Genomic DNA, 19,321 nt, shown 5'->3' with positions numbered 1-19,321 from the left:
TTCCTTTGTAATGTTTCATTTTGCATGATACATTTATAGGTCAAGGTGAAATTGAGGGTTTCATAGTACAAAATATACATGTGCATGTACAAGCAAGTGTTCCACAGTGACATTGTATTTGTTAATTAATTACTGAAATATATGAATATCATAGCCAGAAATCTTTTGGGGGAATTCAGAAGGGGGTTATTGAGGTAAAACTTTTCCCAATACATTTATCATTTTTTTTACTTTACGATTCATGTAGTTGTTATTGTTTTTGATACTGTGTTTCTTTCCAGTGGTGGGGGTGTCATTAATTCCAAACCTCCCTGGCTTCAGGTCCATACAAAATTCATAGTACATGTATACAATGTACAGTACACAGTGAACTGTACATGTACATTTTTGAAAACTACAATGTAATTCAATTTATAATGATTAGTCCTTTGTAAACAACTAAAGTTGTACTACCAAATTTTTTTTACTACTATTTTTTTTCTTAATTGAACAACTATAATTGAATTATTAGAATAATTCATCAGCTGATTTCAGACATCAATAATATTGACAGATGCTTGTAATATAATATGTTGGTTGAGAGTTTCAATTATTCATGTTCTGGTGTTATATTGCTAGTCATACACTGTAGTATTGTTTCATGACAGTTCAAATGTACACAAAAATGTTGTATAAATTTATGAAAATGTACATTGTGTATGTTTCAATTGTACTTGTGCATTTGTACAATAATATATGTGTATATTTTATATGAAACTAATACATTTAAGGGAATTTGGATTGGAACAGTAATATAAAAAAAAACATAAAATGTAATACATGTACAAGGACAGTGACCAGACAAGGAAATTACACACACAAAACAAAGAACATGAAATGGCCAAAATATTACGCACATAGATTAGAAACAAAAGTAAAGGAGCAACCTGGACTCCACTATAAACTAGGAGCTTAGACCATGTGCACCAGTAGGGTGAGCATACTCACTGAGCATACTCTGCTTTTGTAAGAAACACCTGCCAAGTTGGAAATGAAATGTCACTTTTGTGCATTAGTTTATGAACTACTTTGTGTCTGTAATTAATTACATTTTTTGTACATGTACATTGTACTTGTAGTTATTAAAGCCATACATACATGTATAGCAAATATACTTGTGTACTATTTTCCAGCTCTAACTCAAAGTAACCACTTCTCAATGCTAGTAAATGCATTACATTGGTTAGGAAGAAATCTAAAATCAGGGGTTCAAATCAGCTCTGGTCCAAGGTACAGGAGCCTCAATTTCTTATGCAAGACCATCGAAATTTTATTTACAAAATGTACATTTGTACATGTACCTTAATCCTGGACCTGCCATACTAAATTGCATTTACTCCTGTTGTGGACCTTTCATTTATAATGCAAAAAAAGTCCAGGACCTTTCATTCTTGAAAGTAAATGTACATGCACATATATATTTGAACACTTATATGTATAAAGTACATTTGTAGTGTCAATAATGAAAGATGAAATGAATTTTGGTTACCCGGCCAAACAGTGATTAAAGATTTTTTAGAAATTGAAGAAATAAGATTTGATGTTTAAAATAAACAACCCTTTGGCTTCTTTATCTGAAATGTCATTCTGTTATCTTCTTGTACAAGGTACATTTTGTGTCTTGTGGAAAATGTACTTGTTTGTACATGTACAAATATAGACAATTATTTCACATGACTTTCTCATTCATCATTATGCATGCATAATATGGGGGGTGGGGTGGGGGAGATATTCATATATCATATACCCAGTAGAGTGTTTACTGTTTATGATTTTATCATTTTTATACTGGGTTCTTCAAAAGATATCAATTTTTTATATGGTTCAATTCATTTCCCTGAGCCAAGCATGTTTTTGAGAAGATATCCCTCCAAAAGTCATCATTGATTTTTCCTGTAAGTGAACATTTTATTAAGACCTACATGTACCAGTAATTGAATGTTTATTACTTGTAATAGTATAGAGTTGTATATGTACCTTGATGTGTACAGTATATATTTGTACTAATCAGGTACATGTACATGAGGTACATTTTCTACATGTGTGTTCTAATGGCCAAGACATTGCTTCAACTTTTGGAAGACTTACTTTGAAATTTGAGTATTAGATGTTTTAAAAAGTGTTTATGGAAATTTAATTGGTGAGGCTGTATTTTATGAATAGGATACTGTACCATATTAATTCTTGCGGTTGCTAATTTCACGATTCTGTCAAGTGAGCGTATTTGCGGGTATCAATTTTCGCAGAATAAAAAAAATGATTAGCATTATATAGTGTTAAAAATAATTTTCGTGTGTACTATTTTTCGCACTTTTCTGTCCACTGTGCCACTTTTCTAGTACATTTACAGTAATTGAAGATTATAACAAAAAGGCTTCTAACTTGAGTTTACGTATAGATGCCTACATGTATGTACATATACAATGTACATATACATTTGTAGTAACAATATTCAAAAACAATTATTACCTATTGCATACAGTAGTTAAAAATTCATGTCATAATCTATCTCAGTACAAACAAATAAATTTTATAAACACATATTGTTACAAACTTCCAAGGTGGGGCATCAAATTTTGCCCATATTAGTTTAAACATACAATTAGGCCCCTTTATCACAAGAACTGTAATCTATTTACCAATGGCTCTATACATTCATATGAATACTCAGTGATTAACATATTTACTTATTAGTGATAAAAGCCTTTTGATTCAGTGACATATTTGGCAAGGTTTGAAGGCCATAAATTAATAGATTGCTATGTAATTTAGTTATTTAATTTTGACAAAAGAGAGAGTCATTTCTTATGATTAGTATATCAAGATATACATTTTTGTATATTGTTAATACACAGACATTTAAATTGGTTATTGTCACAATTTTATTCCCAAATGATACATGTATTAACTATTTCCCTCTAAAAATATCAATCTGTTGAGTACAAATTATTGTCCCCTACTGCAATACTGAAGTTGACCAAAGACGATGATAATGATCAACCGTCTGTACTGGATTCATGAACTCTAGAAGAATCCATACAAACGATGGTACATAGTTCAGGGGCTGCTCTGGCTTCCAAAATTCTGTCGCCAGAAAAATCACCAGCTGCCATTTTTTGTCGCCAATTTCCAGAAATTAGAGCCAAAGGGTGCCAAAAAAATATTATACTTTTTTTTTTTTTTTTAAATATGACAGTATTAGGTCCACTGATGAATTACCTGTGTCAATTCATCAAAATAACCTCTGCATTCATGACATTTATGTACCCAAGATTCACTCTTGACGCATGTATAGAGCATGTTTTTGGCTCTAGTCTGTTACTTTCATATGCATAAAATAATAAAGTACTACTCCAGAAAAAGGTACTTTATTTCTATCAAGGACTTTATATTACTATTCTCATATAGTCCCTGATTTCAAAACATGTTCAGCTTTGTCCTTTATGGTCTAATTTATCTTACAATATTATTTGTTCTTTTAATATTTTTAACAAACTTGATTCTTTTTTCAAGTGATCAAATATCTAGCAAACTACATTTTGTACCCTGGACCATTGTGTCCCTGTTTAATTATCTTGATATTTAGTATTTAGTGGTATTTCCTTAATTAGATTTTGGGATCCCCATTCTATTTGTTTACTGATTTTCCCGCAAAAAAAGTCACATGCCAAAAGTGTAAACAAATGTCCATTTTCTTTTAACTAAGTTGGATCTACAAAAAGTACCACCAAACCTCTTTCACATCATGAACTCATTGATTGTTATGGTGTATCCATCTGCACCATGAAAACTGATTTGTTCAATGTTTCATTGTTTTCCTTTCCTCTTTCATTTATGCTGGACTTGACTTTGTATGAGGAACTTGGCATTTGTTTCTAGAAAAGCTAAGGATGCTTACCCTACCAGTACACCTGGTCCATGCTCCCAGTTTTTTGTGGTATCCAATTGGCTCACTGATGTTTGTTACTTTGTACATGTATGTATTATTTTTGTTATTTTATGTTCCTTGTTGTGTGTGTCTGTTTTCCATGTCTGCTCTTTTTCCCTGTATTGCATTTTTTTTTATTTCTGCTAGAATCTTGGTTCCCTTGATTACTCTTTTAACTTTTTTTGTAGCTGCTTCGGGTACATATGGCTGCGAGTTGCTTGTTATACTTGTTTACCTATACAGTACATATGCAGTGATTGGCATTACTGTGCGCCATGCGCCATAGTCGCATCTCCTCTTATAATGCCGCATTCAGTAACTAATGTGTCGTGTCATGTGCACGCATTAAGTTTCCATCATTGATGGTTAAGTGTTGTCCATGACTTGTGACAGTAAAAAAGGCATGAACGTGTCTTTTAACAACGTTCTTTTTAGCTGCAGTCGGATGTTTGATCACCACGTTTTCGAGGGGATTTCAAGACCGGGGAATGAAACAGTACTTTATTGATTTTTTAGATTACATATTCTTGATCGCTTACACATTTGAAAGAACAAAAAAACATTGTTTAAAAGAATAAAAATAATTTGTTAACATCAGAAAAGCGTAGACTGGCTGTTACATTTGAAATTGAAAATGCCACCAGATATTTTTAAGCTTGACCCAAATTGTTGTAGATACTAACTTGGCAGCTGGACACGGTTATGAACCCACTATTGATAATACTGTTAACGGTGTAGACATATTATCAAGTCCTGAAGCACCCAAAAAAATCAAAAAATCTGATGACAGCTGAACAAAACAATAGACTGCCTATCATTTGCCCTGTACAGGCCTGCAGCAGTGCTAAGCTTGTCGTAAAAGGCGACTAAATAGTGCTCAGAGCCCTAGCTGGGGGCTAGGGCGCTCTGCCCACAGAGCAACTGGGTTGTGTGCCCCAGGTGGTGGAATGGGGTACCCCTGGCATGTTACATGCTGGGGTTGTCAGGCTATAATACGGAAAACCTGACCGCAAACCATAGTGGTGCACTGTGTTGGGAAAGATGCCACGTTCCTCGCACGTTAAAGAACCCTGCTGTGGTATTCTACTGGAGTAGGAACCATAGGGCTCTGGCACAAGAGGCTAAATTGCCAGACCTACCCACCTCTCCCTGTTTCCAGTGGCAATCAAAATTTGTCGACCCCATTGCCCTTGTGTCCCATCCCTTTTTCATTTCATCATCATTTCATGTTCATTTTATCTTCAATTTCATGTTCATCATCTGAATGTAGCTGAAATGTTGCTGCTCGGACATTAAACCCCAACAAACAAACAAACAAACCTATCACTTGTGATAAACTACTTTAATAACCAAGGTATACATGATGGGGGATCTGTGGACCACAATAGAGGACTAGACAATACATTAATATAAAAACTCTAAAAACAAAAAAGAAAAGTGATTTGATGTGACTATTAATTGAAACTTTTTAAAATTGTTGACTCTTAATAAACATTTGAACTGCAGTGTAAATTAAAGTTAGTTTTTGTTACAAATGTACCTATGGTCTTCATTGTCTTATCCGGCCTTAGCTGCTATTCCAAATTTTGTCCCATGTTTTTTTTAGAATGGCCCATTGAAATTGAACATGCCCCATTGAATTGAAGTGTAAGGGGGCCATAGTCCCATTGGCAAAATTTTAATCCCGATCACTGCATATGTATTGGTCAGTCAATCTGTGAAACTTTTTTTTTGTCTAGTTTGGATTATAGTCCTTCATGGTTTTCAGATCCAGTAAAATTGTAATGTACAAAAATGTACACATGCAGTTATGTTCACAGAATTTGGTGCTGAATCAAGTTAACTTGAACATGAAGAATATACTTGATATTTGCATTAATACATGTAAAGTTTTAACAATACACATGTACAGTTGAACATGTTCATGAAATGTAACGATAAGCAGCTGTTTTCAGTTATTGAAATTTACTTCCTCCTTGCATCATGAAGGGAAGTACATTTACTTAGGAGTCACAGTACTAGGAGAAGATCATACAATATATGTACATGTACATACGTACATTGTTAATTTATTATAATAGTGTCTAGATTTAGAAATAAAATACATCAAAAGATACAGGCAGAAAGCCTTAAAAAATGGTAATAAAATATACATAAATTTGTACATCCTAAATTCATTAGGACAGTGTTTAGATTTAGAAAAAAAAATATAGAAAGATTATTAATTTAAGAGGGGAAAGAAAGCATGGCTCTACTCCAACAATACTGCAAGCAGATATGGAAATAATTGATAATTTGCAAAAAGCTATAAACATATCATAATGACATAAGACAGGCTATGTCAAGGCAAGAAATATGTCCCATAGTAAATGTCATTTATAATGTAAATATGAAACTGATATTGAATACATGATGGAAAATTGATCAAATTAGTTTCAATTAACTATAATTTATACACCAGTCTGTAAATTACATGTCACATATAGGAGACATATGTTGCAGTCAGTGTTGTTTTCAAGATTGATTTGTTCATGTGAGGCCATCTTTAAATTCTATTGAAATGATGGGGATTCTGTTGTATTTTTTCTTGCGGATTTGTGTAGAAAAAAATTGAGGTACAAATTGAATGAATGAAAAGAACTATGTCAGATATAAGATTTATTTGTAAAGTTTTCATTTTGGCATAAAAATTTCAGTTAAATCAATTGTGCTGTGAGCATTGCCAAGTTATCCTTATTACTCTTAGATGACCTAAAGCCCTTCTTTTATATTGTTAACTGAAAATTTGACATTTTCTTCACTATAGCAGTGAGTTTGTTGTATATTAACACTAGTTTCATGTGATCAGTATTCCAGATTAAAACGAGTGAATTCCTAGTAGATTAGCCATATCAACAAAAATTTTAATTGCCTCATGTTGATAGTACAGAGCATTTATATGTTGATAACAGTTTTTCTTGACCATCATGTTGTCCCTTTGGCTATTGGTGCGATTTAACGTTTAAGTGACTTAATTCGGATTTGTGTTGTACAGCTCAATGACTGGAATGTTTTTATTTTAACAAATGACTCAGGATTATGTCTGGTGTTTAAATGGCATTATTTCAGTTTAAAAGGGTCGATATTATGTATGTTTATACTTGCTATTAGTGTAATACAAAATCCCTATCTGAAATGACTGGTTTGTGTATCTAATATAAAAAGGATTAATATAGTTTAAAAGTGTGTTTCTATATATACATGTACATTGTTTTTATATATGGTAGTATGCATATACATGTAGGCATGTGTGTCCTGGTGTGATGAGTCATAATATAGTTTTGAAATGATACATGTACATGTCATGCATCTTAACTTCTCAAGTCATACATGTACAGTAAACAAAGACTGAAGAGTCCGCAAACTGTCTTGAAAAGCGCTATAAATGGCTCTTTTCTAAATGTTGGAGATGCCTTTCATCAATAAAAAAGGATAATGGATAATAAATAATTAAGTAAATAAATTTATTCTTGGGGAGTAAATGTACATGTGAATTTCTCTGCTCATGTGTTTCTGGTACATTGAACATTTGTAGCTCTATTGTTTTCTCTTAAATCATGCTTCATAAAGGGTGGTTTATCTTGAATGGCAGAATATTCACTTTCCATATATATTTGTAAATGTTGGTTATACAATCCTGAATACTGGTATAAATTGTTGCAAAATTAAGGAAAACACATTAAGATAAATACATATAACTGCATGGAAATATCTTAACTTTATGAACATAGGTTGAGCTGTTATTGTTTATGTGGACACATTCATGTACATGTATGTTTTCCACAGTCTGTTTCAATGAACAATGCTTGATTAGTCTTCAAATTAGTTATCTTCAGGAAACATGGGGACAAAGGCATCTTATTCATTCTCCTTTGGATGGAAATTGTATGTTGTGTAACGCTTAGTCATATCATGTTTTGTCAACAAACTTTCCTTTTTGTGGTGTAGTTACTTTCCGTTTTCCAAATATTTAAAAAATCAATAAAACGATAACACCAGTGACTGCACTGACATTTCATGTATTTGTAAGTTTAAATCTGATCTTTTAACTGTCATACAACTCTAAGATGCATTTATTTTAATCAGTACTTTAGATATATTTGATAAATATTCAATCAACTGTAGATGAAAGGAAAGTGAATGGTTCCTTGCACCTTCAAGGTCAAATTTAACTTAATACTATTATAGAAATGTGTACTGGTAGTTGAAGTATTACAGAAATTTAAATTTTAAAAGTCACCTTTGGAGTAAGCAATTATCTCCCTTTACAATTTTCTCTTTGAAAATTAGATATGCAGTGAAAAATATTAATTTTAGCCAGTTGTAGATATAGTAGCATCTGATGACTGAATGAAAATTGGATGCTACATGCTATTTAAGTAGCTCTCCAGCTAAGAATCATGCAAAATGTGATTCTTGGGTAAAAAGTGTACATATTTCTATTTTTGATATTTTGTTTGAATTGCCATAGTGAACAGAAATTAACATTCAGTTTTTCATATAACCTGTGTTCTTAGGAGATAAAAATTATATAGAATGCACTGTAGATTTCAAAATCAAGGGAGATAACTATGTAAATGACACTCAAAGGCAATAGAATATATTGGATTTTTAATGTTGATTATCTCCTAAGAGCAGGCAGATTTGAATGAATAATTACACAATTCATAATTTAGACCAATAAGGCCACATCAAGTTAATTTGTAGCTTAAACCTTAAAAAAATGGGGTGGGTGGGAGGATTTTAGTTTTTATTTTTCACTTTTCCAAGATTTGTAAAGTGTTATTCCCGCTGACGAATTCATTAAATAAATCCTAGAAAAGTACTTTTCTATTGTTTGTGCCATATCAAGGCTTTATTTCTTTTATTCCCCTTATAATGCGACTAACAACGAAAACCATCCTGAGATATTCTGTAAACATACACCACATTACTCGTTTTTTGACCAGAACTCTATAGTATTATGTGTAAGTAGAGTCCCGATGGATAAGGACTTAAAAGGAATTCAGAAATTCGAACCACTGTTAAAAAAATCAAAAATCAAAAAAATTGGGGCAGGCCATTTTGAGTAGGGGGCGGATTGGGATGAGAATCTACAAATTAACTTGATGTGGCCTTAAGCAACGAATTATAAAAGTAAAAATATGTAGCCTTTTTGGGGTGTATCACATTTTTCAGATTTTGCATGATTCTTACAAAGACTGAAAAGGTCTTGAAGTGTATAAGATCAAGTTTGATTTGGATGCTATCTCATAATCTTAGTTATGCCCTTGATTAATCAAAAATGTACTAATTTGAGAAATGTGATTGAATGATTTGTAAAGGTTTATTTAATTTTAATTTACACTTTATTGAAGACTTTTGATTATCTTTAAGTGGACTATTGATTTGAAACTTGGAAAAGTACAGGAATTTCCACTGTTTGAAGTAATGTTCTTTAAAGGGCCATTGGAAATTGGGACAAAAAATAGGGAGTGATAGAATGGGCAGGTACTGGTAGAAAGGGATTTGAAATAAAGTAGAAATTAGGGCACTGGGGCAAGAAGGAAAGTAGGTGTAATTTTTAAAAAAGAATTTTTAATATATATTTTTAATTTTTATTTATTACATATTAAGGAGAAGTTTGAACAGTAACTACTGCTGTAAAGCAGGATATTTTTTAGAGGTTCTGATGTTTGCTATTTTTGTGTGGTTTTGGGAATCAAGAAAATGAAAGCTAGCCAAATTTAAGTCCAAATTATTTACATAAAATTTCCATTCCATTAAATCTGAAAACAGGAAAAATAAAGACTGCTTTATTCATTGAGCAAATTGTGATAATTGGCAAGAGAGAAAACAACCTGCTAAATAGTATCTCTCCTCTTTTTGTTCCCAGCATTAGGCCACATCAAGTTAATTTGTAGATTCTCTTCCATCAGCAACTGAAAAAATGGGGCGGGTGGGAGGATTTTATTTTTTTTAGTTTTCCAAGATTTTTAAAATCTTATTACTGCTGACGAATTTGCTGAAGAGCTCCTGGAAATTTTTACTTTATGTTATTTTTGTGCCATACCAAAGCTTTATTCCCCTTATAATGCGACTAACAACGAAAACCATCCTGAGATCTGAAAAATATCAAGATATTCTGTAAACATACACCACACCACATTACTCGTTTTTTTACCAGAACTGTATGGTATTGTATATAAGTGGAGTCCTGAAGGATAAGGACATAAAAGAAATCAGGAAATTTGAACAACCATAAAAACATCAAAAATGAAAAAAAATTGGGGCGGACCCTTTTGAATAGGGGCTGGTGGGGGTGAGAATCTACAAATTAACTTGATGTGGCCTTGGAGTTACTTTCTGACTTGTAATACTATTTTGTTGTCTATGGGTCTTCCTATCCTGTGCTGTGTGTCATGAATATCTTAAACTGTAAGCTCTTGGGTACACAGGGGTTGTATATTTACATTATTCTTACAAGGCCCCAAAGACTTGTACAAATGGAGCACAACATTAATAAAATATTTATAGGTTTTCCTGTGTTAATCCTGTAACCTTTAAGTGGAATTTTGTGTATTGTGTTTTTACCTGTAAGGTGAGAACAGGTGAGACATATAGGTGTGATGATCTATGTAATTCAGTCTGTACCTGTGGGTGGAATGATTATTATCTACATATTTTATTATTTATAATTCTATAACACTGCTGTGGATCTGCCTAAACTAAAACTCTTCTGGACTGTAGAATTTGTGACATTAACATATTTGGTTAACATAGGTTCAAAACATTTATTATGCTACAATGTAATGCATTGTATGTAGGCGCTTTATCTTCATTAAATGTCTAGTTAACTCAGTTTCCAGGTTTATCCAGGGATTTGTTAAGCCAGTTTTCACTGTATTTTTTGTGTCAGATAAATTGGACTGTTGTCTGGAAATACTTCAATGCAAGTTTTATAATTGTTTATAATAAGCTTGAGATATTTTGAAATGGCAAGAAGGTCACGATAGCATGTATAAATTACATGAAAAATATTTTAAAGAAAATAACAAATTTTAATGAGTTTGCACCAAATCTAGAACAATGATGTATAGGATTACTGAGTAAAGTCATGTAATAATTGAAGTACTTTGTTCTTGAACTTTATTGATGTACCAGGCAGGGGTTTCATTAAAAAAATAAATAATTGTTTAAAATTTCCTTATGTCCTGAGTTTTCCTCAAATCTACAATTTCATGTTTATGTTTTGTTATGACAAACAGTGGTAGACATATTCATAACCTCACTTACTAGCTCCAAACAGTGGTAGACATATTCATAACCTCACTTACTAGCTCCAAACAGTGGTAGACATATTCATAACCTCACTTACTAGCTCCAAACAGTGGTAGACATATTCGTAACCTCACTTACTAGCTCCAAACAGTGGTAGACATATTCGTAACCTCACTAACTAGCTCCAAACAGTGGTAGACATATTCGTAACCTCACTTACTAGCTCCAAACAGTGGTAGACATATTCGTAACCTCACTTACTAGCTCCAAACAGTGGTAGACATATTCGTAACCTCACTGACTAGCTCCAAACAGTGGTAGACATATTCGTAACCTCACTTAGTCTTGCGTAGGAAGACTGGACACTGTTCCAGAGCTTGTTAAAGCTGTTGCTCTGTCCAGTCAAAATATTTTCCATCTTGAGTCTTGTTTGGTGGTACATCTAGTATACATTCCAATGGGAATTCCATGTGAATTCAAATCCTCAAAAAGATCTATTCTTTCGAGGTTTGATTCAAATGAATATAGATTATCTAATTTACATTGATATGTTTTTATAATGTGTAATTTGAACTTGCAGTTTAATACACATTCCACAATTGTTGTGATCACAGCATTGGATGTGTCCAGTTTAATAGTAAAACTGGACACTTCAAATCTTCAAATCTCAACTCAAATTTTGATCTATCAGATTATTTAAATTGGTGATTTGAGGAAAAACTAAAGAATTTAAGGAAATTCTCATTGTAATGTTTTTTTATGAAACCCAGACCTGAATTGAAATAACTGTTTGTAATTCAACAATTATGGTAGTGACATTACTTAACAGTAGTACTTTCATTTGTGAGTTGGTTAATGTAATTCAAATACATTGTACACATTGCAAGGCAATAATTTTTCAGTACTCTAGTGCACATGTTCTGTGAAGCCTGTCAGTACAAGCCTGAGCGTCACAAAAATTGAAAAACTACTTAATTCTGTGTTTGTGAAGTCATCAATTTCAAAGACTTTGGTTGGAGTTACCATTGAAGGTACATTTGTAAGAATATTCTCAGACTTAAGTATTTGTGGCACTGCAATCAAGTTAAAGATAGCAATTTTTTTTTACTAAACTTTGTATTTTATATTATCAAACTCTAGTTTCTAGCTATAACTTCTTTAACACATCTTTTTTTTTGGTGTTGTAACCAAGCCCCTGGTAAGGTAAAATACTTCTGAACCCCGTTAACAACCTAGCATGATAGAACAAAAATTCCAAAAGCCAATTTTACTCTAATTTGTATGCCATATTAGTTCTAAAGGGGAAAGTTTCATTCATGTTCATTAAAAAAAAATCAATCACGTTTCCTCATATTGATGCTCTCTGAGGATTATTATTTATAGGAAAAATGTCCTTTATATAGGCTTAATCTTTACAATGTTACCTATATGGAAGACTGATTATTTTTTCCTTTTATTCAAAATAACCATATTATGTATTCCCCTTATTCCATTCAATAAAAGACTTAATCTGTTTATTGATTGCAAAGTCAAGAAGTTCAATTCCAAGACAGAAGGAAAAAGAGGAAAAACCAGAACTGTAAGAATGGTGAATAGTAATTTTATTATACATGTATCTCACAATAAAATAATTTAAATTTCAAGTTGAAAAAGGACCAATTTTAAGTTTATATTTTGCAGAACATGGTGAAATAATTTATTGAATGATACTTATAATCATGTTTTATGAGATAAATTCAGATTTGTTACTATTTATTTTCACCATATACACTCTGTCTATAATATATGATATTAGTATGGGGACTTAGTTAGGGAGTTATATTTTTTGTGATTCTTTTTCGTGCTCCAAAAATTAGTTAAAATTAATAGATTGCAAAACATTGGTTTCCTGTATACGCTGACTGATTTATTTAAAATTATAAAAATCTCAGGCCTCATGGTTTTAAATTGGATGACAAAAATGGATATTTAACATTTAGCCACCACAATACATGTACATGTATATACCAGTTTGCTACAGTCAAACCTGTTGGCAACCATCAATATCCAGCAACAACTTGTTTTAAGAGACTGCAATTGAAATTTCCTTATGTAGTGCATTCTATATAAAAATAACCTGTATATAAAGAGCACAAGGATTGTGTTTTCCTTTGATAGGTCATTTATGGCAGGTTTTTACTTTATATGGCACTACAGTAAATTCCTACAGTAAATATTCTAAAATTATCTTTATAGCTATTTGTTAAGGATTTAAGATAAGAATATATAAGTATATGTGTATTGATTATCAATATATGTTATCTGTAGCTAGCAACTTGCTACAGGCATAAATACATGTACACAGGTGCATGTACCATTGTTATACATGTACATTGTATCTGTACCTGATCACCTACATGTAACATTTAAAACATCAAAAACAGAACAATAGTCATTAAAAATCAGTTATGTCAAGTAATCATACAAATTAACTGACCGTAAATATCAAAGAACCACTTGTCTGTTGCTGCTGGACATAGCAACACCATAGTTGCTGATCGTTTAATTTTGCGGAAAATATTATCTAAGATCTTTTGATTTTTTGCTAGACAATGTTGGCTCGTCCTTCCCTCCAAGCAAAACAAAATAGCGAGGAAACAAGATAAAAATTGAAGATTACGTAAAACTGGGGGTAAATTGTTTTTAGTGGTTGTTTGACAATTAGGTAGAGATTTTACTGGTTTTATAGTTGTTGACAGGTGAAACTGAAAATTATCAGTTTGTCTCCAGAGATAAATACTACCTTATTGCTGAGCTGATAAGTCTACACTTTTAAAAATTCGAATTCGATCGTCACCTGTCGGAAGTGAAGTTTCAGTTGATTTGTAGTCTTATCTTGTGCATATTAGACGTGATATGGGTGTTTATTCGGATGGCATGGAGTACTGGAAACCCAAATGTCATCTGATTTGGAAGTCGGACCATATGGGTCCTGTGTTAAACAAGACATTCATTGTTGGATTTTCACAAAAAGTTATTACAAAAAAGATAACATTCTTTGAAAAGTATAATTCTCCAGGAGGAAAAAAGAAGGTAGTATATTCTGTTTCTTTGTCATTTGAAAATTTCTCCGTTTTAGTATCATGACTTCAATTTATGGACTTCAGGTTTTCAGTCTAAATGGGCTAATTTGCACATATTTTAGACTGTGATGTTGCTCTAAAATTTGCATTACAAAAAATATAAATAATAGTGTTTTGGTAGCAACTTCTTAAATTGGTCAATGAATTTTTTAAATGATGAAGTATTTACATATAGATGTGTTCCAAGCCTTCACACAAGGAGGGTTGCCCCTGCACTGAAAAATATTATTTCCCTCCCAATTAGATGTTTGACCTTGTTGCTTAGTTTTTATAATTGTGAAAAACTAACTTCCTCATTCAATTCTTTTTTAACCCATACAATCAAGTTACAGGTTAATGCAAAGTTTGTCTCATTTTTATGTAATTTTATACCAAGCTAATTACATACATGTTTTTGTATTGATATGTAGAAAAAGAAAAAGTCTGTAATTGTATAAAGTGAGGATGAGACAAGGATGTTTAACCACATGAAAGAAAATAAAAACATGGGGATGCTGTCTAGACTTCATTATGAGCAATGGTCTTGTGGTTATGATCAGTACTGAATAGGTGACTTTTACAATTTTCAATCAATTTGATTTATTGCAAGGAACTCTTCCCATTTACTCATGATGATGAAACTTCTATTTATGTAGACTTGTTCCTATGGGACTTTCAAATGATCTTCTGCCATTAACTGTATTCTTTATACATACATAATTACACATATATTTTTATCAATCTGACATGCAGGAGGACTTGGCTTTGCTTTCTGATCAAGTTACAAATATATGACTGTAGAATTAAAAACTGCTATTTATACTGTAGATTTCTTGTATATGAGAAAATACATATACAAATGCACATATATAATATGAAAGGCCCAACTCAGCGGATGCTTCTAGAAAAGCAGAGTTGATTACCCTGCTAGTGCATCTGGTCCATATTAGCTGTTTTTAGTGCAGAGATGATTTTCTCCTTACTTGAATAGGAATTCCTACTTTTAGATCTGAAATTTAAGAATCAACTGTTACAGATTTTTGTTTGAGCATGAAGAAAACAGTGTTTTTTTAGACCTTACCGGCTTACCCCCTTAATTCCTATTTTTTCTCCTAAGTCTTTTTTCACAGCGGGGAAAATTATATCTATTTTAGTAGTGTCTGGGTTGCTCTTATTGTTTATTTTCTGTGTGTATTCTTGTAGTAAGTTTGTGTGTTATTTATGGTGATTTCTTAGTCTAGTCTTTGGATTATGGATATCCTGTTCCTTGTTCATATCATGGTGTTTCACTTTTACTTTCTTGTTCCATGTATGGTTTTACAAAATTTTGTTTTCTATAACAACTCAGTACAGTACAATTGCTATGATCAGACAGGACGTACGTTTCAATCAATCAGTCTATATTAGTGCTGTTGATTTGTCATGTCTGGTTGACAGTCTTGTAATTCAGCCTAATGTGACCGATGCATTTCTTGTCATGCCTAATGGAAAACATCGCTATACAACAGCTATTGATTTGGAGTAAGTCATTGGTTTACATGAATCACAAAACAATTTCCATGTAAAAATATCTTCGAACTACATTTTTGCATTGTTAAGTAGTTAGAATGGCTGGCTTGTGTTTTTTGTCATACTGTTAGATGGTTTAATCAATATTAGATCATAAATGTCCAATCTAAGATATAAGATAGCAGGATATTCAAGACAATGTAGTCTTCCTGGGTAAAAATATTTTTGTCACTGTGCATGTTGTTATTTTGATATTTATTGCAATATCTTTTGTTGATTTATTGATAGTTCAATGCTGGGAGTTGTATTGTTTCCAAACAACACACTTTAAATATAGAAAATTGGTAATGGAATTTTTGTCTAGTTTTCCTTTGGTATAGAATATAACTGGTCCAATAATACATGTACTTATATGTGTTAGTTAGATTTGTTGGGTAAATGCCAATCACAAACAGTCTAATCCTGATTCATACTACATGTATATTCATCCAGGTTATGATTTCTTACCTACTTGAATAATTTGTTGCAGTAAAAGCCAGGTTTGTTTTCTAATATTCGGCTTCTTGATGGGATTTTTAAGCTAGCTTATTGTTCACTTCCTTTTACAGAAGCGATGCAGTAAAATAGAATAATGTTTGTCTTTCTGTCCTTGCATGTTTTCTGTTACATATACCTTTGGTTTCCTTTGATTCATATGTATGAAACATTAGTGAAAAGGATGAAGAGTTCTGTTGAATTTTTTTTTTAAGTCAGTGTGTCCAAGTTCAAGGCCATTGTTACTAAAAATAGATTTTTGTAAGGTTGGGAACTTAAACTTAGAGGACTGCCCTTGTTTAATGAAAAGGGCCAGTATAAGACAGTACAATTTGGCATGTGTAACTTTATGAAAACAACCAAACTTATATTTGAATTGTAGAACCTTTGTATCCCACTTACAAAAATGTACATAGGCATGGCATTCAACCTTATCTGTTGCCCTATACATTTATGTTACTGGTTTAAGTACAATGAATCTTAAAAATAGTAAAATTTAAGTTCATTTGGACTTAATATTTTATGAAGGTTACTTTCAGTGATCATGAATGGTAGTTTGATATAAAAACTCATGTAGAAAGTATTTTTGTTATACATGTAGTGCTAGAGGTGAAAATTTGATGTGTCCCAGACTTATGATATCATCAAATAGTGCACTTTGTGGTTAGGAAATTATTTGGTCTATTTCATTTTATACAGTATACATGTACATGTAGAAGAAGAAAAAAAAACAATAATGCAGAATTCTAATGACTGGTTAACATAATAGGTCAGTTTAACAACATCATGGTAGAGAATGTGAAATTTGTCAAAAAATATGGACATTGAAAGCCTCTTAAGTTTAATGAAAACTCAAAACATAATCTGCCTTTGGATTTGAGCCTTTAGGTCATAAAGTTAGTTCATCTTGAAAACTGATAATGCATTAAATGTATGATTTCATACATATTATATTTCTATTTGAAAATTTAACATGCAATGTATTTTATTAGTAGTATATTATGGAGAATGCAGGGAATAGAAAATTGGAATATAGAAAGTTCAGTTGTCTCCCCAGGTTACTATAATGCTATGGTTTTCATTACAGTTAAGTTCATGCATAAATTTACATGTGTCAGTGTCATCTCAAAAACTGATGATGTGTTGAGATTCAGTCCGTTTTTTATGTAAAATAATTTTAAAGCTGCATTAAAGCACTTTAAATATGTGTATTATTGTTTTAAAATAATGGACATCTAATGGACCCAATCTAGACATCTATGACAAGAAGAATTTTAAGTAAATTCTGTTTGAAAACAACAATATTGAGAAGTGAGCACAAACAAAGAGAATTATTGCTAATTTCTCCCACTAGATTAGGCCTTGCATCTCCCCTTTAGAAAAAAAGATTTGTACTATTGTCTCTGAGTATTATTATTTACATTGTATCAAAAAGATACTGAGGGGGACACTAGACTATTTCATGGAATTGGTACAATTTGGTTTATGAATTATGAAAAATACTTTCATAGTGAATTAGATAACTTGTATAACCTAGGTGTCTTGAAGATATGTACAGTGTATATGTAACATGATGTATGTAAAGTATCACAAATAAAATTTTCTCATAGTCATGGTAATTTTTGTCATGAATGGGAACTTTAAAGTAAAGCTTAATGTATGTAACCTCTAGTTAGATTAGATTTTGTGATATATAATAGAGAATAAGAGAGGATGTAGGTGGGGCTCCTTAATACAATGGCATTAAATTTGATGCTTAACATTTGCATTTTTAAGAAATTGAATTGCTAACTATCTATTTAGGCCATGCAAAATGAATTGTTTACTTGAATTAGTGAAGAGACCAACAATGTTTTTATTTGATCATTTTCATTTTGATGGAATATTAATGATGAAGTTACCATAAAATTTGTTTTTATTATTTTTTTTTTTATTATTGTTTTTTTTTCTTATATGAAAGGTTAATATAAGGTCAATAATGAAATTGAAGATCCTGGTCTTTGGACCGTCACTATTTTGAACTCATGACATTGCTTTTTTATCATGGTTGCCATTTCTATTATAATTTGCAAAATTTGTTCCTGTAAAAATTATGGTAACAGTATTAACCTAATACTCTGACATGGGATGAAGAAACTGTCAATGGTAGACCTTAAAGTTTCAGATGAAGCCATGACATTTTGTATGTATTTCCAGTGTTTATATGAAGAGTTTGTAAACAGTTTTTAAGCCTTTCCTGACCCACAGGGAAAGTTGTGTTTGGCCGGAAATAACTGCCTTATCAAGATGAAACAAGGAGACTCAGATTTTTACAAATTTACACATTGATAGTGAAATGGATACAGCCATTAAAGTGTTTTTGAATTTGCCTCTGGACATACTGAATGGAAAATTCATATTAGTTTTACTGTTGTGAACTCATGTTGATGTTTAACACCATTAGAAGGCTTCAAGGGTTGAAAAATTGGTACAGTTTAAAAAAAAATTTTCCCCTGGTATTTCAAAATGAATGAGTAAAATATCAACATGACACTATGGAGACATAGAACCCTTTCTTGGTCTCTGTCAACTGTATTGCAGAAGCCAGAAGGAATATTGAATAGGGATGTAGTATAGTTTTGGATGGCCTGATATTTCTCAAACTGAATTGAGGGTGTTTAAAGGGAAAATACCAAAAGATGGTCTCTGGTCTTCATGTGTCCCTAATTGGCTACATACAGTGTAGACCTATAGATATAGAATGTTAACAAACTAACACAGTGAGGTTGTGAACTCTGATTAAAAATGAAAAGAGGCAACATCACTCGATCATGTTAGAGTGAATGTCCTAGATATTTCTCTCAAATGATACTAGAAAACACCAATTATTTCAATTTAAAGTATTTTGATATGGCCTGTGATAGTTTCAATT

The 19,321-nt window shown here is 31.9% G+C and overlaps 1 protein-coding gene across 1 annotated transcript in view; it reads left to right on the top strand.

The window, feature by feature from the left end:
• The window catches only part of LOC148612537 (uncharacterized), a 32,404-nt gene that overhangs the window by 2,880 nt on the left and 10,203 nt on the right, over positions 1–19,321 (top strand). The window lies entirely within an intron of this gene.

Source organism: Perna viridis, chromosome 7, assembly GCF_037379345.1.
Source record: "Perna viridis isolate PV_CMFRI_1.1 ecotype Kerala chromosome 7, ASM3737934v1, whole genome shotgun sequence".
Taxonomy (NCBI): Eukaryota; Metazoa; Mollusca; class Bivalvia; order Mytilida; family Mytilidae; genus Perna; species Perna viridis.
Note: the sequence above shows the minus strand (reverse complement) of the source record. Positions and strands in the feature narration are given on the sequence as shown.